At 38.8% G+C, this 19,189-nt stretch overlaps 1 protein-coding gene and 1 pseudogene across 4 annotated transcripts in view; one reads left to right on the forward strand and one right to left on the reverse strand.

Annotated features, from left to right (window-relative positions):
- Positions 1-8,830, reverse strand: part of LOC146545779 (uncharacterized) — a 43,597-nt pseudogene extending 34,767 nt beyond the window's left edge.
- An 8,533-nt stretch (positions 8,831-17,363) lies between these two features.
- TRPC4 (transient receptor potential cation channel subfamily C member 4) overlaps positions 17,364-19,189 on the forward strand; it is a 146,258-nt gene continuing 144,432 nt past the window's right edge. For all 4 annotated transcript variants that reach the window (XM_085215968.1, XM_085215970.1, XM_085215969.1 and 1 more), the window contains exon 1: positions 17,364-17,943. The gene's annotated coding sequence lies outside the window, so the exon portion shown is untranslated. The remainder of the gene's footprint in view (positions 17,944-19,189) is intronic.

Consider the following 19,189-nt stretch of genomic DNA (forward strand, 5'->3'; position numbering starts at 1 on the left):
CTTTTTATTTTGCTAGAAAATGCATCATTAAAAAAAAACAAACATGCAAACAAAATGCAGCTCTTTTTCTTTGAGGGAGAGAGGAATGTTATAATTCCAGTTATCCAAACATATACTAGGAACTATGAAGTTTTTATCAGTTCTTATTTTTATACATTATCACTGATCTTACTTCTTTTTTTCTTTCTCAATACATTATTTGCTGTAGTTGGTACCATTTCGCTGAGACAGCACAGGGACTGATACTGCCTGTCAAACAGCCATATTTTGTTCCATACAATTTGCCTGAAGCCAATTGATAATTACTGATTCTTTCCAAGTTTCTGTCATGATGTCTGTCCTCTGATTGCACTGAACTAAATAAATTATTGAGTGATTGGATTGTGATCTCTAAAACAGTTGAGTGAAAAGCCTTCACTTATCTCTATGTAAGGAAAGAAAGTGTCTGATTTTTGTCAGTACGACAATTTGTCAGTACTGTATTTAGAGGTTTCTACTGGCTTTAGAGTAGGAGCTTCTCATAATTAAATATCTATCTGTGTTTAGGAGATGTGTCATGAACTTCCTCAGCGGACCCAGTAAAATCATTGTTTCACTCATTTTCTGACATGCTGAATTTTCTGCGTAGTCTTTCTATTTGTTTTATCCTTTTGTCTTTCATTGCTGTTTTCAAACTGGCATTGCTCCCTAAATTCACAGATCATGATTTTAAAAGGTCTGCAGGGCAGCATGTTATGTCCTTGGTGGTCTCAGGGAAAGTGTGCTCATAAAAAGAGCGAGGGCTGATCCCTGGTCATGCTTCTACATGGAGCCATGGAAAACACACTTGCACATGGACAGACAGGTCACAGTTGCCAGAAATAAAGCAAATCCTTAGATTTTGTGTTAAGAGGCTTCCACATGCTCTGATTATTATGTAATTTCAAGAAAGACAGAGGTAATGGCAGTGGTACCACCATAGTGACCATCCCATTACTCTGTGACAACAGCAATGTTCTGCTGGATTTTTTATTATACAGAGCAGTTGCACCATATCTCTATAGTCATAGCCAATGCTGGCATGGACTGCTGATATTTTTCCATCCATTCTGACATCTACACAGCTGCACACATGCTATCATCCACAAATGCATACATACACATTGTTAATTAATAACAGTTCAAAATTTTTTACTGATAGGTAAAAAAAACACTCATTTTAAATTTAGACATTGACTTATAGACTATTTAAACAAAGCAACACAGTTGTTCCCATTTTGTATTTGCATATGTTTCTGTGTGATTATTTCTTCCCAAAAGATAAATAGCTAAGAGAGAAAGCAAGAATAAGGCAGTCATGAAAAAAAGTAGGTAGCAATGGAAAAGAATGACAAATGCTCTTACAGAGTCAGAATGAGCTTGATAACTTTTTGGTGTATTAATGATTTAACACAATTCTGTAGAGATACGTGCAATCTTCCGCTAAATAATGTATGAAGATGTCATATAAAGTCTGACTCTGAAACACTTTTATGTTAAAAGTTAAAAATAAATTAAATATTATAAATGAATACAATTTGAATAGTAAGCTACACTCACCAGGATACAGAAGTACAGTAAACTGTACATAAAAATGTGCTTTAAAATGTTTATTACTTTCATAAAAACAAAGAGTACTTAAGCAAAAATAGATCAGTGCAAATATTTTGCAGAGGATATGAAATACTTAATGTGAACTGTTGACTCTCCAAAGTGTTATAGCATTCATTCTCAGGATAATGAAGCATTTCCATGACTTCATTTATTAGCATATTTGCCAAATGAGCAACAGAATTACCCCCACAGAAATAAAAAAAAATATGTATATGGAGAAATAAACAACCAATATAATCACTCTGAATTGCTATAAATGAGCATAACAAAAACCTCAAATACATTCTGCTTCAAGGAATCTCAGCAATAGCCAATTCAAAAAAGAACCGTGCAAATGTGTTTGAAACATTGTTATTATAGCCAAGTGTATTCGTTCATGCACGGTAAGTACATTTATTCATCACAGATTGATGTCATAGACCAGCATACACACTGTCTCCTTGCAACTAGCACCTCCATGCAAATAGATGGTGAAATCAAATGTGTAAAAGAAAGCTCGGGTAAAAACTCAGTTGAATTTTGTGTCATTTGTGTTAGAGCTAATTAGTGGGTCCAAACTAAAGCCAGAGAATAAGCTAAAAACTGAACTGTGTGAATAAAGTCCAGGGTTCAAGCTCAATCCATGACTTTTTTTTTTTTTTTTAACAGCCTTTTCCACTGTGGTTGTATTCACTGTATACGTGACTATTTTAAAAAAACAGTTGAAAGAAAGCTTATGGTAGCTGTTATCTGCAATGCTCTAGATATTTAGGCTCTGAGTGCCCTACATTTCTGCACTGTTAAAAAACCTCTCTGTTCACTGCACTCCTGATCCTTGTTTACAAGTTGCTCATATTGCATTAATGTTATTTTATGCTGGAGTTTCCTTCTGACTGTTCCTCTCACAACAAAAACCATGCAGCAGGATGGATGTGCAGGCACCTGCTCCAGCTCCCTTTCCTCCCTTCCATGTTATCCCAGCAAGGTTTGCATCTTCAAACATTCACTCATTTCATAATGCCCAGCATTCGAAGTCCACCTCGGTTTCGTTCTATAAACATGACATAGTAGCACAGCTCTCAGGTTGTAATCAGTGCCTTGAAGTAGAGGAAAAATGATACAAAAGCAAACAAACAAAAAAATTAAAACTTGTAATAGTAAAATATCACTATGTTTTAGGTTTGCACAGCTGCTGTGGCTGAGATCTCTGTTTATAATATAAATATTCACTGCAAATTTTTAATGACATAATATGAATATTTACAAAAAATCCATTTTAAAAATAGGATTAATTGCTGGACAAGATAGTTATAAAGAGCTGGGTGCCACTCACATCTTTACGTAGATTGGGCATCAGGCTGAGAAACACATTCATGAATGTCGTAGGTGCTCTTAGATCATGGGTTGGAGGGTTACAAATGAAGATTAATGGAGAATAAAGACACGCAGAAAACCAACATGAATTTTCATTTATATCATTAACTAGAACATTCTAGGTGATGAAACACCAAGATCTCTGACATAACATTAGAACTGTAACACTGCTTCTGTGACATTAATCACAGAATGGAAGATTACATTTTTTTCCTTCAGGTCCTTTGTCATGTTCCACAATGGATTTATTCTTCATTAGCAACATGCTTTAAAAGGTGATAGTCAGAAAATTGCCATCATTTGGGGTTTGGATCATGTCCTGCTATAACATGACATTTATTTCTCAGTGTAAACTGGCAGGTTAAGCAGATGGTGACCGAGACCACTTGTTGCTAAGAATTATGATCTCTTCTTAATCCACACATAACACAGAGTTAACTTTCTACACAAGGCAATCCTGGATTGAGTAGACTTTCTCCAAACCTTCCTGGGAGCTTCAGTAGCTTTGAAAAACAAAATAAATCTGAAAATACATCTGAAAATAATACTTCAAAGCAATATGTCAAACAAAGCAGTAAAATTAAAGAATATTTTTGTAGTACACCTATGAAGGTCAACTACAATTGACTGTGAGAATTACTGGTTCTTCCATCTCTAAGCAGATTTTGATCTTTTAATACAAACTAATTTTATGTATATGCACATACAAACCACTGGAAAAAAAATAGTTCTAATTTCTTAATAGAATTATCTGTATAACATTCAAATCCATAATTAAATAGTTAGGGAATTTTGGGCATGTGTGCATGCTTTAGTGTCCCTAGAAGGGTTATTAATAAAACACATTGGGCTTCTAAGTAAGTTTTCTCTATCTTCTTTTGCAAAAGTATCAACTACAGTACAGTATGCACTCTCCTGGTTTTTTTGTTTGTTTTTTAGCATTGGAATTGAGAAGAGGAATCTTGGATGAAATCTGCACAAAAAAATTTGCTCTGCCATAGTAGGAAATGTAATTTGGATGGGCAGCTGCAGTCAGCAACTCTGCTGGTTATGGCTGGAGAAGCTTACCCCACGAAGCTGGCATGATCTCTGTTGGTATGTGCTAATTTACAGGACATTAAAAAAATGTTATGAAAATTGTTCTGGATTCATCCAGCCTTTTGACTCTTACTCCCTCATGCTTGAAAAATCACTAGCAAAGTCTTAGCAGAATTAGCAAGAGAGTAAAGATACTACCACCTGCATCACTGCAGATGCAGTTGCTTTGAAGGAAAAAGAAAAGAAGTCTCCTGAATATCTCAGACATTTGCAGATCAATGCACAGATTAAAAAGAAAAAGACAATACAAAAGTCAATTTCTAACCTTAATATAGAAGCACAAACCTTGTTCAAGTAGACAAGAGGAATATTTATTTGTATAGAAATGGTCAGCAATATAATATATGACCCAAAGTATTTCTAGTGGGTATTTAGAGAAAACAGCTGGTAGGAAATATAAATACAGCCTTTAAGCATGCACACGAGGGCTGCAAAAATGATTTGGGTAGTCTCTTTCTACAGGACCTGAATGAAACGTTTTAGACTGCAAGATGAGGAATTAGTTTAGACTTGAGGAGAAGCTGGTTTCCAATACTAGTAGCAAGGCACTAGAGTGGTACTAAGGGACTAAGGGTTTAGTGGGGAAATATTGGTGTTAGGTGGACAGTTGGATTAGATGATCCTGGAGGTCCTTTCCAACCTTGGTGATTCTATGATTCTATGATTTCAGGATTTCTACACCATTTCTCTCTTGTAAGATTTCTTCAAAGGTCAATCTAACTATTCATGGTTTTAATTTTATTATTATTATTATTATTATTATTATTATTATTATTATTTTAAGTTGAAAGGAAATGGTGTTATGCCTTCCTTTTAATTCTGCATATGCCATTTTACCAAAACAATTTTGACCATGACTTAGCTTTAGGGACATTCAAGCTCTTGATAGGCACTCTGAAGAGTCAGTGCAGAGTCTTCATCAGAATAGTTACACACACCTCAAGTAACAGGCCAGCAATACCAGAAAGTGTTTCTAGGACAACCTCAAAAATTAAACTACATTCAGACTGACAAGATACTAATGAAATGTGTATTTTTCTAATCCCTTAGGCATAGCTAGTGAGAAGCTATCGCAAATTGTTTATACTATAGGCCATTTAAAACAAACTATTAGTCATGTTGGTCCTCTTTTCCATATCATTTAAAAAAAAAAAAAAAAGTCTTGTGAAATAAGGTTTGGTTTTTTTTTTATCTTGGAAAAACCTTGTTTGTGGATCTCTAGAATGCATTGACACAGCTACAAAAAGTAGAATCAAGGCTTCAAAACAATCTTTGACGCTACATTAGCTAAAATTGGAATTAAATCTAGTCAGTTGACATGAAAAAAATGGATGAGAAATAACGAATATTTAAAGACACTAGACCTCGATACTCCTATTCCTTTTATTCCCATGTAGAAGAAAGTATTATAGCAAAGCTCAATTGCCTGCCCTGTAATGAACAGACCATCTGTACAATGAAGCTGGAAAAAATTATTCTTAGTGACTGCTGATATAGCTTTGGACTGGGACCCTATGTGCACAGGTTCTGACCCCTCCCTTGTCACTAAGCCACCTTGAACAGAATGCCCAGAGAAGATGGGTGCCTCATCCCTAGAGGTGTTCAAGGCCAGGATGGATGAGGCTGTGGGCAGCCTGATCTGTTGGAAGGTGTCCCTGGAAGGTGTGGAGGGATGATCCCTTTCAGCACAAGCTATTCATGATTCCATGATCTCTTCTCACCAACGGTATCCTATTAAAACTAAACATGCAGAAGGTTACTTTTAAAAGATTTATTGCCTCTAAATTAAATATATGAATTTCATGAGCCATCAAACTTAGATGCCATCAAACTAGATGGAAACACAACATAAGTGTCAGACTTTTTTTTAATCACTTTCATATTCAGCATTTTAGATGGATGATATTAACTGTTTTGGAAACTGTTGTTTAGGAGGCAAAGAAGGAAAAATGTTTCCTATTCATGTGTGAGGTATGAAAGCATGTAGTGCACTAGAACCTTTTCCAGGGTGGCAAAAGAAACAGTTCACATATTAGGAAGTAATTCAACATTGAATCTAAATGATGACAAGTACAAATATTTTAGCAGAGGGAAAGGTCTCTGTAGACTTAAAACTGTTGCAGAAGTCACCACAAAGAAAGAAAATGATTCAGTCATTACAGGATCTCAGTGATTTTTTTCCATAGTTTAAGTAATTTCTTGAATTTGGAAAGCTATTCATAAATTTTAACATGCATAATAAACCTAAAATTTCTTGAAAATCATGACAATCACTTGTACAAATGATACAATTACACAGATAAGTACTTCCACCCACAAAATTATCCAGGAGGGAAAAAAAAATTCTAGCTAGTCATGAAATGCTATTTTATGTATTTAAGCAGAACAGTGGCAAAAAGAGTATAATCTCAGTGCAAATACCAGCATTACACTATATCTGACAATGGATACGATATCTCCCATGGTAAAAAAGGCAGTTATCTGTAAAGCCTTGTATCTTCATATTCTGCTTTTTGTTGTTGTTATTTTAATTTTGTGCATGTGTGGCGGGAGGGGAGGAGGGTTATTTTTCTACAAGCATGTGTATGTGTGTGGCAGGGGCACTTGGTTTGTTTTACCATGTCTCCAAGTTCTTTTTTTCCTACTGGAAAAGATCGAGGATTAGCCATCATCATTAATAACAGAGTTGTGCTAGTTTACACAAGCACAGATTATTCTACTGCAATAAATATCCTTTGTTCTGTGAGAACACGTATTCATTACCATTCTTCACAGCAATATGTATAACTTCCAAATAGCTGCTATCCAAATAGACTTTTAACTCTACTTCAAATTATCTGGACAGCTGCCTCAAATATTTTTCTCCCCTAGAGAAGCATCACAAGTAAAGTTGGATGATTATTATAAACACATCCTCTTAATCTCTCTCACTCTGATATTAAAAAATTATTTATATTAACTACATCATCTTCTTTTGAGAGCTTATCTCCTTTGTAATTGTACTTAGCATGCTCACAGTCATTTTAAGAAACGTATAAATTTGAGAAAATGCAATAGTATTTATAAAATCTAAATATTAATGACTGATCTGAAATGAACTGGAGTTTCTATAGAAAAACATTAACAAATGAAATAAAGGTTTTCACTGTTTTTCTCAGTTCTATCTCTGATGTCTGAGTCACAGTGATTGGAAAGGTTTTACAGACCCCGAGAAAGACTAGTAACTCCATTGAGAGCACTCCATTGAGAGCGTGTAGAATGAGACAGCATAGATTCAAAAGATATTCATATCATATTTTGTTGCCCCACAGAAATTTTCACTTTAGAAATGGTGCCATTAAATGCAGTTGCTCCCTTACTGAGTTTCTCTTAATTAGTTATCTAATCTCCAAGTCTAACGAGCCTGAATTTTCTTACTGGAAGATGTGGTACCATGACTATCGGGCCATGTTTAAGTTACATGCCCAGGAGACACAGATCACAGTTGCCTGCTCTAGTTCTCATTCCAGTTAGGGGACAGTTCTATGGGTGATGCAGAAGCAATCAATCACCCCCTACACATTCTTCATAGACTACATTATACCTAGAAAATTAAGGATATGTTACTTACAAAACAAACCAGATCTTGACTTAAGAGTTGCATCTGAGATTATGCAACTGCAGCCTACTCTCTACACAACAGATATAATTGTAAATTCTTTCCAAGTCACAACGTTGCTTATGTTTCCTTTTCTGAAAGGATATGTTGTATTTCTTTGGGCTACAAGGAGGGGATTCTTTGCAGATATTCACATGAAGGCTAAGAACAGTGCTCTATCTTCATAGTCAATAAAGAAAAACAGGCATCCCTCTAGCAAGATTAATTATATCTAAGAAAATACACTGCCTAAATATTCTGTCTCTATTGCTTGCAGTGTAGTTTGTATGGAAGGAACTATCTCATGTGAACATCTGAACTGTAGATGTTTAGCATCTGGTTAAGTGGATCTCACCAGAGGTCTCAGATGCTGCAGAAGTAGTAGGCTCCCATGAAATCAAGTTCTGAGCACCATATTAAGTACCAAACTATCTTGAGACAAAGAGGCTTCAGGGTCTCTTGAAGATAACAATTTGACTGTCATACATCTCTACACTCTGGATTCTACTGTTCATTGATGGAATATAAATTCTTCTTGTCTACATTAATCAGTCCTCTCCCAGAAGGGCAGCAGTGATCAGAAGCAGTGAACAGACACAGGAAAGCTGACATCATTGGCTCCCACATAGCCAGTGATTAAGTGACAAGAGATAAAAGCTTTGCACACGAAAACACACACAAAAAAGAGAGCTGACAGGTTATACTACACATCTTAACCAAATTGAGTCAAACTAAAATCAATATGACCACTGTACAGTGAGAATAGCATCAGAAAAACACTGAATTGAAGTAAAATGTTGCAAAGCTTCTCCCTTTCAATAAAAAAAATAAAAACAAAACCTAAATACATACACACATGTATGCATTGCACTTTTATTTGCATTTCACAATTTCACTTCTCTGACTTAGAATTGAGCATGAAACTCTAAAAAAAATATGCTTGTAAGATAAGACTGAGTTAAAAAAAAAAAAAAGGAAAAGAAAAAAGATACGGGTAGAAATAATTTTTTTGTATGAGCCTGTTTCCTTCCTCACGCAGATGTGGACGACTAAGATGATGCGCACCTTGCACATCTGTGCAACGACTGCAAATTGTCTCCACAGCACCATCTATCGGTCTTTCAACGATGGTAAGTCATGCTACAGATAAGGCACACCTAGGAGCTACAACTGATCATAGGGCTGGGAAAATTAATACAGTTGTACTCTCTGCACACTTGCTCTTCCCTTCCGCATGATCAGCTTCTGTCCCTTCTCTTCATTTAATAACTACAGGCACAACATATTGGAGTAACAGAAGAACAGAATGGCATACATCTGATGCAAGAAAACTGCAAGTTGTCTCCCAGGAACACTCATTAAGCAGTGTTCTGAAAATCCACATTAAAAAAATTATCTTTCTGTTACATATAATCAAACACAAAATAAATTTATTTCTGATTTTAACAGTACTTGGAGAATATAATCCCAAACATACAGCTGAATGCTGCATGAAGCAATTTAAAATCCAAGAACACCATTTGGTATTGTTCTACAATGTGTACAGAAACAAAGAAAACCCACAAAAACCCACCAAGGCGCTCTAAAGTGATAATAAAAATACGAGTTAATTAATTCTTGGTTTATTTCTGCCTAGCTATATACAAGCATAAAAGGCCTGGCTAACGAAACTGTTACCAGATGTTAGATGAAAGTAAGTTCAGTCCCCACAGGCCACTGATATGACCTGCTGCAATAAGTATGCATATGTAAGTATTTCCATTAAGCTCAAATATTTAACAATTAGATGCAGTATGCATAGTAAGATTGGTTATCAGCAATAGTTTAGACACAGTCATAATCCTCTTCTGAAGGTTTACATTCATGAAAACATCTAAAACAGAGATTGATTGTTATCTGAAAAGCAGAATCAGTGCAGCACCCACTGTTGGCAACTCTCATATTGCTTCTGTTGTCACAATTTAGAGGGGTTTTCTGGCTTTGCAGATCTTTAAGAGTTCCTCCTAGACACTGAGTGCACAGCCATAATGGTGTGATAACGAAACACAGTTGCCACAACACAAGTAAGAAAACTGAATCTCAGAAGCATTGTAAAAGAAGCATTTACAAGGCAGAAACAGAACTGATATTTGAAGCTTGATTAGCATCCTTCCTCTTTTTCTTGCACCCTCAGCAAATGAGAAAATGTTATACAATATCTCAGGTTCTACACAACTTCAACAAACCTCACCATCCAGCTAAACTTCTGTTATTCTGCAGCTAGGAGAGACAGATCCTTAGTACACCCTAAAGGCCATACATTTTCAAAAGCATCTTCCTTTTTCATATGCTAAAAAATTACCGATTTATTTGTGTGTGTGTGTGTGTCTGGTTAAGAGAAAAGAATGTGTGATTTTTTTTATTTATTTTTTTTTCTAAAGGCTTCAGTAATTAATGTTTGATTTGTATTTAAAACACTTGTACCAGATAGGGAATCAAAGAAAAAAAACATGCATGTTTTATCAAAATGTTAACTGAAAAAATATGAAAGTGAAAACAATTGCTGGCACAGAAAACAGTTGCTGGTGCCTTTGTAGGCACAGTGGAACACCCAACTGGTGGGATATCCCTGGTGTGCCTTTGGGTGGGTGCAGAACTGAGTTTGTATCTGCTAATCCTGCATGTACATCCAGGAATCTAAAATTGTGTATGGTTAGGCAATTCAGTCTTCTCCCTATTGACCTAAAACACCATGGGCACAAAACAAATTCCTGTGTTCACATGTTCAGAAGCCCTGCTAGCTTCAATGAGACTGTCCAAAAGTAAGAGTTCACCAACTTCATATATAAAAGCCAGGACAGAAGCTTTATTTGCTCTCTTAAGTTACATATGCTTTCAAATTTGAGTCATGCAGTTCAAATGGCATCTGAGAGTGCAAACAGATTGGCTGCATTCGTTTCCTAAAAGCATGAATACTTACTTTCCCCCCAAAAAATGTCGTATATAAAAAGAGGTACACTGAGCTTTGGAGAAAAATGTCTCGTTACGGCCACTTAGAGAATCCTACTCAAGTTATATAGCGATAGCTTGAGTATATCTTTTCTTGGGCAGAACAGACCAAATACACTGAAATACTTCTGAAAGATGACCTGATCTCTGGGCTCCCTGCATTAATTTATTTTTGTTTCAACGATACTGTCGAACATGAAGTCCAAAACTGATGTAATTTGCTGCTCAGTTAGAGGAGGACAATGATTTCTCATGTTTTATGCTCTTGCTGATACATTCTGAAAGTCTATGGTGTTATTATAGTTTATTTTACTTATTTATTTTTTTTTTGCAACATCTATGCATGGCTGCCTCTGCATGAGTCTATGTTCCACTAAAATCTCTGCATTTCCCTTCCAGTCATCTAAGGTTGTAGCCATTTTCCTTTTTCTGAAGTGCATTTCAATTACTCTGCTTTTCTCATTTCTATCATCTCAAAGTCACTCTCATCAAATTATCAGCCTTCACCTTTGCATTTTCTCCATATTAAGGTAGAATATATCTTAGTGACATACTGTACTTACTGAAGATACATAACCACATCTCCAAAATGTTTCCAGAGAAGGTTCTGTTCCTTTCCTTTCCATTTAAAATAAATAAATAAATAAATAAATAAATAAATAAATAAATAAATACATGTTTAAAGTGTTCAACAGCCTTCTTCTCCCAAACTGATAATTTGAGGTAAATCTCTCTTTTGAGCCCTATTTATTCTCTTCCTAGAGATTTTTAGGCATATCTATCTCTCTTTCAGAAGATCAAAGACAAACTATTTGTAATTGAATGTTGTCTTCTTTTTTTCTCCTTCCTTTCTTTCCTGAACATCCTGTACCCTCAACTCTCCAACACTGCGATTTATCCTACAAAGGATCTGTCTTGTCAGTTAAGTTAAAGCTTGTTTGTGTAGCAAGACATCTAGTTCTTTCTGTTTATTCCACATACTCTTAAAAATACTTAAAATGCTTGACTAGTTACCCTGGAATTCCACTTCTTTCTCTCTAGCTATTAAACAAAATATCCCATTTGTTTCCACAATTTCAAACCTTTTGCCAGGTTATTATCCTATTTCAAAAAATGAGAAAAGAACCTCTGCTGAGGTCTATGTTCTACTCTTCTTCAACAAACTTCCCTTTGCCATCCCTACCTGAATTCTTCTCCCTTAAAATTATAATTAATATTTTATTAATAATTAATCATTAGTAATAATAAATATTGTGATTCAAACACCTGATTTTATGTGTCTACAGTGCTGGTGTTTACCTATGAGAGATAGGTGTGTGATCTCCTGCTAGAGCCCAAACTGATCTATTGTGGATCCAAGTGCCTGTGTATAGGGGTCCAATGCCCTGTGAGATGACACAAAGTATCCGATCTAACCTCTGGAAAACTGCACGTCACCTGTAAGACAAGTTCTTACAAGGCAAAGCAAGACAAATCCTACCTGCCCATCATCTTCATATGTCTTGGACAGCCTTTGGAACCTCAAATAGCATGAGGCACCTCTACTTTGGTGTCTGCTTCCTTTCAATAGGGTGCTTAGACTAGTTATCACATCCAGAAATCTAAGTTTATATGCAAAGCTGAACTTCTCGCTAAGCTCTCTTAACGGTATGGAATAGACTTCCAATGACTCTAAGGGAGTGGAAGATGCTCAGCACTTCAAATGTGCATGCTTCAATTCAGATGTCTTTGATCTGGAGCTGAGTTCCAATCAAACACTGCCTTTGATCCACTAGACCTGTGTTTTCCTAAAGAACTCTGTGTTAAAAGATTTCAAAAATGCAACATCTGGGTATTCTGAAAGAATATAAGCACTTATTGGGAAACACAGACATATGAAAATAATCACAGAGGTCAAAGCTAACTTTGAAAATCATCAAAAAAAATGTAGAAGAAAGAAGTAAACACCAATGCGTCAACTTCCAAACTAATACCGTGATAATAAGCTTAAATTATTCCAAAATTCAAGGTAGAAGAACAAAAGAGAAAAGACTTGTAGCATGCTAGAAAAAATAATAAATGTGAATTCTGGACAACTGACAAACTTAGTTGTGTAAAAGAAGGTTAACTGATTGCGGTTCATTAAAAATACGAATTTTAAAATAGCAATAAAATGAGAAGTCTACGTAGAATTCTGCATGTCCTTAATGTAAGTCGCAAAAATAAAATTAAATAGCAGTTTACCTGTTAATAAAACTAAGATATGTGTTTCTCCCTATTGAAATACAAAAAAAAAACAAATATTCTCTCATCTTAATAACCTGGAAATCTAAAGAAATTCAGATGAAGATCTCCATTTAAGTTTGATTCTTTTTTTTTCCAGTGGCGTGCTTATGTTTTGCCTTGCCTACATCAACCAAACAAAAAAGAACCAAAGAAACGTAGATGAAGATTCTAGATGGTTTGGCATAGAAGAAGAGCCTGAACCCAACAGTCTCATAGCTGAGGTCAGAATTTGCCTGCTTTAAGGAGAGTAGAGCTCTTTATCGGAGAGTAGAGCTCACATTCCCGGATCAGCCTCTCACTTTCTACGTATTCCTCCCTTTATGTGTTCCTATCTCTTTCTCTCATGACCATTTTCCCTGTGTTACACCTTCATAAGAAGATGTATGCCCTAAAAGTCACCATCCCTGGAGGTTTTCAATAAACATGTGGATTTGGCACTGATGGATGGATTAGTGGACATGGTTGTGATGGGTTAATAGTTTAACTGGATTACCCCAGAGGTCTTTTCCAACTTTAATGACTCCATGATTTTATGAGTAAATATTCAATTAAGAAGAAAAGTTTTGCAATGTTATGTTTTTCTTTTCTTTTGCAGTTTTTTTCCACATTCTTCAATCATTAATTAAAAGGGATCTCTTTTTCTCAAGTCTGTAGTTTTGAAAACTTTAGTTTTGAGTAATGGTATTTAAGTACATAAGTGGTAATACACTGAGTTACGTGGAAGGAAAGATTGAAGAGTAAGGAATGCCTGAGGTGGGCTGGCAAAAACAACTTACCACTTGCTAAAAGTTCTGACTGGGAGAACTGCATGGCCTGTAACAGTAGAACTGATGGAATTAACTTGTTACAGATTTCATAAATTAAAGGAATGCAGAGGAAAAAAAAAAAAAAAAAGATAATCTGCATTTTTTTCTAGCAATGTAGTCTCCAAAATAACTATTGAAAGAATATTCTAAACTAAAACAAGACATAGTGTTGTACTTTGTGATTTCAAGTTAGGTTATTTCTAATGAATAGTAGATCACTAAAAGCATATTTAAAGTTATATGAAAACAATACAAACTTAAGGGAATCTTCCTCTATTATCCTAATTTTCTCATTTTAACTAATTGATTAGATTATTTCAAATACTTGTTCTAAATTCTTTTCTATCACATGTAAATTTCCCCTTAGTGAAAATTTCGTATGCCTTTAAATATTCATGCTAGTGGTAAGAGAAGCTTTTGTTAATATGAAAAGATTAGAAGAACATTACAGTATCTTTTACCTGGTACTGAAAACATGTGGCCAGAATTTCTGCTGTGCTTTATCTTTTCTCCTTGATGTAAAGAAGCTTCAAGTGATTCAACTTAGCTTCATTGGTTCTGATAAAGTTACTATGTTTCACACCTCTTGTAAATGCTCTTACCTGTAGCCAATGACAGTACAAGGCTCAATCAATTAAAGCCTGCTAAATTTTCCATCTGTCTCTTATTTTTTAAGCTGTCTTTGTTTCTATATGTAAATTTTTTCATGAAATAAAATAAGGAATACTTTCTAGTAGCATTTGCACAAACTGCATAGTGAAGGGGAACAGAACATCCTAGTTGCTATTTTGGATATATAAATTTTAGCTGAACTGCAAATGGTCAGCTGCCAGGCTCTGAGGAGAGTGATGTGGCATTGGAGAAGAAATGGAGAAGGTCTCACGGGAAACCTAATTTTCCCCAGGGGGATGGTTGAGTCACCATCCCTGAATATGTTTAAAAACCGTTTGGATGTGGTGCTCAGTGGCATGATTTGGTGGGGGGTTGTTAGTTAGGGTAGTATGGTCAGGTTGTGGTTGGACTTGATGATCTTTAAGATCTTTTCCAACCTGAGCAGTCCTATGATTCTACGATTCTGTTCTAATTTGGTGTGACACTGTGAGTGGACTAAAGGAATTCCCAGTCATGCTATTACCGCGTAACCTCTATTACTGTGGAATGTGTTGCAGGTTCCACAGAGTGTGTTATTTTTTCCCTGTACTACTCTCTCCCTGCCACAGCACCTACTGCTAGGAGACATTTGGCATCTCACTACATGCTGAGAATAAAATATACCAGCATAAGTTCAGGACAGTGCAGTTATCCTGACACCGTTGTCTTGAATAAGATATAAAATTCTATTTATTTTGTTTTCATCTGGGTAAGACCACAGAGATTTTATCTGAACATTAGTTTAATTGGGAATTATGAGCACCGACAAGACCACGGGAGACTGCTAATGGGTTATCGTATGTAAAATGCCAGAAACTGTAAAGCACATTGATAGCACCACACTGCATTCAACCCTGAAAAGAAGAAATGTCACAACGAAACACATTAAAAAAACATAGGAAATACTGTTAATTATAGAGGCATTTGCTTGTGATAAATTAAACATGATACACTCAAAATAGAAGTTGGCTTCTCAAGATCTATTAAGGAAACGTATGGGAAGAAAGCACTCTGCTCTTGGAAGTGAGCATCAAAAACCTCTGAAAGTAAATTTTGTCTACGCTTCCAATCTGTAGTAGTGCAGCTTAATCTCACTGATGCTGATAGCAGCTGATGAATTAATGCACAAGGTGTACAGATACTCCGGTGCTATGTAGATGAGGTCTTACTAGCATCACCAATGCAATCCAATGGTCCAGCCTTTTCTACACTTCACTGCAGGCTGTCTTTTCCTCTACAGGGTATATCTATCTACCTAATTCTCCCACTCCATTTTTGTGTGTAAGTGGGGGTATGTGTGTGCATATAGGTAGGCTGTTCCAAAGGTAATGCTTTCATTTCCATGGAAACTATGACAGGTACAAAGTGCACACTAACACTAATAGGTAGAACAAATTCTCAGTTGCAGAGCACTGTTTTTCAACACAGTCACCATAATGAGCTCTGCATTTCAGGAGCAATGAACAAGAACCTGCATGCTATGCTTGTAAAAAATCAGTACCAGCAGCGGTGACCCACTGTTTCCCAGCTGCTGATGGTGTCATTGCTGGGAAAATGGTGTCTCCATAGTTCAACTTTCACTGCGCTCACATCCACTGTTTGGTCTCCAGAAATGTTCAGCGAGCATCAATGAACGTCAGTGGATGCCATTTTTTCCAGATGGAGGAATTCAGTTCCACACCTTTTGCTTCAAACATACTTCCATGTCAGACACCACTGTATCAGACTGCCCCTCTGCTGCCATCTGTCACCCAGAAACAAAATGTAATGGGAAATTGGTGGGAAGGTTCAACCTCTACTGCTTCTGACGTCATAGGCCGACAAAACAACATAGGAGGCATTACTTTTGGAGCCGTCCCTTTACCTACATTTGCTGCAATCCACATGTGTATACTGAATGAGTGATCATTTCCCAGCGTAGCCGCCTTTGGCATTTGATCCGTACCCAAGCTAGAAAGAGCTGATCTCAGGAGTACGATTATCACCTCGGTGGCTGAGATGGGCAGAGCCCCGTTACCTGTGCTGTACTGCTCACAGCACCGCACTGCTTTCTGAGTTGCTCCCTAAAGGGCTGAGTTCTGCCGAGATCTTAAAAGCAGCTCATTAGGGGCACGCCTCAAATCTGTACTGCAGCAGCACACGCAGTGATGCAGGAGCTGCAACCGTGAAAATCCCAGAGTAGAATGAACCTGGCATTTCCACTGCTCAGCCCCCGCTGCACTTAATGCTTCTTTTTCTGTGCTGCCCGTGGAGGTCTGGGGCTGTATGCTGCCATCGAACTGCGCCTGGCAGCTTCTTCTCATTTACTGTAATGGCATGACCACACTTAGGCTCTGCACAAAGCGGCGTTTCACGCTTCGGCGCTCTAAAGTCTCGCTAGAGATACGGGCAAAGCTCAGCACGAGGGGTACTCGTGCGTTTTGCATTTCGTACATCCCTCCTCCTTGGACAGTCTCGCCCCGTCTCATCCCTCTGCTCTCCTCCCCCTTCCTGCATCCCCCGCTGATCCGCAGCCCGTCACCGGGCACCAGGTGCACCCAGAGCACGGGGCTGGGGGAAGGGTGGGCGGTGACAGTCCCCGGCGTGGTCGCTGCGGGCACTGCCAGAGTCGAGACCCCGCGGCCTCTGCACGAGGTGAGCTGCAGGTGCGTGCCTTCCTCTGCGTCAGCAGCGGGTCCAGGCCCTTAAAAGGGGCTCAAATATATAAACAATAATAAATACATAGATTTCTTTCATTTATTTACTTATTTACTGGCTTTTCGGGGCTTTCCAAGAGGCACGGCAGCGAACTTTCTCCGAAGCTACTGTCTCCTCTTCCGCGATCGCTCGGCGCTTCAGCTGTCCCCACCCGCACACCTCCGTCGCTCGGTGGGCGCTGTGCCTCCCTCCATCCCCGGGGCACTCGGAGGGGCCGCAGTGTGCGGTGCGCCCGCAGGGGGGCGCTGCAGTGCGGCGGCGAAGGGCGCGGGGAGCGCGGCGGGGGCGGCGGCGGGAGGGGACGCGGAGGCAAAGCCGCCGCCGGGCTCGCGGGGAGCGCATCGCCGCGGGCGGCACGAGCCGGTGCTAGTGTCCGTGGTGTTTTTCCCCTTTATCTCCGTGTCCTTGTCCCGCCTCGCAGCGCTGCGCTCCGGGGAGAAGCGCCGCGTCGGAAGGAGCCGTTACTTTGGACGGGCAGCATGAGGCTCTCCCAAGGAAGGAGGAGAAGCCGCACTGAGCAGCCGGGGAAGGTCGTGGTCCGCATCTGTTGCTCCGAAGCCCGGCGGCAGGCGCGGTCCCCTGGGCTGGAAGTGATGGAGAGCCTCTAACCGGTGGGCTAGCGTCCGAGCGTCTGCGCCGGGGGCAGATATGGGGAAAATAAAGTAAAAATGAGGAAAAGTGGCTGAGAGGGAGCGAAACAAAACGAACATTTCTCAGAGGGATTTAACTTACAAAAAGGGCGCTTCCCGGAGAAAATGTGAACCGCAGGAACTTCGGAAGGAAGATGCCGGCTGCCAACGCACGCACCTAAACCAAGTAAGTTCCCCATAACTTTGCTGTATTTTCCTTCTAAATCTTTTGTTCCTTTCTTGACCCTCTACAACAAAAAGTCTCCGTGTCACTTCTGCGCTTACACGGGCACGGGGCGACGTTGCTCACCCCTTTGTTCCCAACCCGAGAATTAAGACATTTCTCCTTCACGTGTCCGAACAGAACGTGGGCTTTTTCCCCTCACATCAGCAATCCCCGAAGCGTGACACCTGCGGGACAGCGGCGGCCGGGGGTGGGATCGCGCTGGGGCACAGCGCTCCGCACCCGCACCCACCGCACGGCCGCGGCGGGCGTCCCGGACCCCGAGGGGACGCGCTGCGATCCGTTGGGAAGGGTCGGGGTCCTGACGGAGAGCTCCGGGAGGATGGGAAATGCGAGGCTGATGCGGGAGCTGCGCGGTGAAAGGTCGCTCAGAGCGGGTGGTGGGGTTCACCCGGTCGGCATCGGGAGGTGCTGGCCCTCAGGAGATAGGGCAGAGGCTGAGGTCCTGCTGGGATGAAGCAGTTGATGCTCAGGAGCCTTACGTGCCGACAGCAGATTGCACTCTGCAAAAGGGAAGAACTGTGAAATTCGCTGCGGTTGGTAAAACCTGCAATCTGTTAATTGAATATATTTCCTTCTTTCCACAAGGAAATGTCATTTCTGCACTTTTGTTTTACTGCACTCAGTTGAGTGGTTTCTTGTTAGCATGGTAACCAAAATTACATTTATTGAAGCGTGCCCCCGAAGTGAGATGGCTCTTCCAATTCTGACACACCTTTTAGGTGGAAGTAAATAAGACCACTTTCCAGGCTCTGCCTTTCTGCTATTTTCTCAAAAACATTACTCAAAAACAAAGAGTGAAAAGCAGGGAGTTGGACTTGATCCCTTCCAAGCCCTACAATTATGTGATTCTGTAAAATAGAGATTGCTCCTTGCTTTTGCTTGAGAAACACTTCTTTGTACAAGAATTCATACATGCATGGAATTTCTACAGCGTGCAGAAAACACAGAATGGGAAATAATTTTTGCTCCACACACTAAATTAGATGCTGGCCTTAGAGTATCTTTGAGCACAATCTACTTGAAATGTTAAGTTTGATCATACTGCAGTGACATAGAATGCATGTATCACTCTTTGTGTTCCTTCTACTGAAGCTGAGACTCTGATAGGTTAGAAAGGTTGTCTGTGGAAATATGTACAATTTCTTTAATTTTACTATATTGACATGAGCAGGAATTCTACATATAG

This window comes from Meleagris gallopavo, chromosome 1, assembly GCF_905368555.1.
Source record: "Meleagris gallopavo chromosome 1, MGAL_WU_HG_1.1, whole genome shotgun sequence".
Classification (NCBI taxonomy): Eukaryota; Metazoa; Chordata; class Aves; order Galliformes; family Phasianidae; genus Meleagris; species Meleagris gallopavo.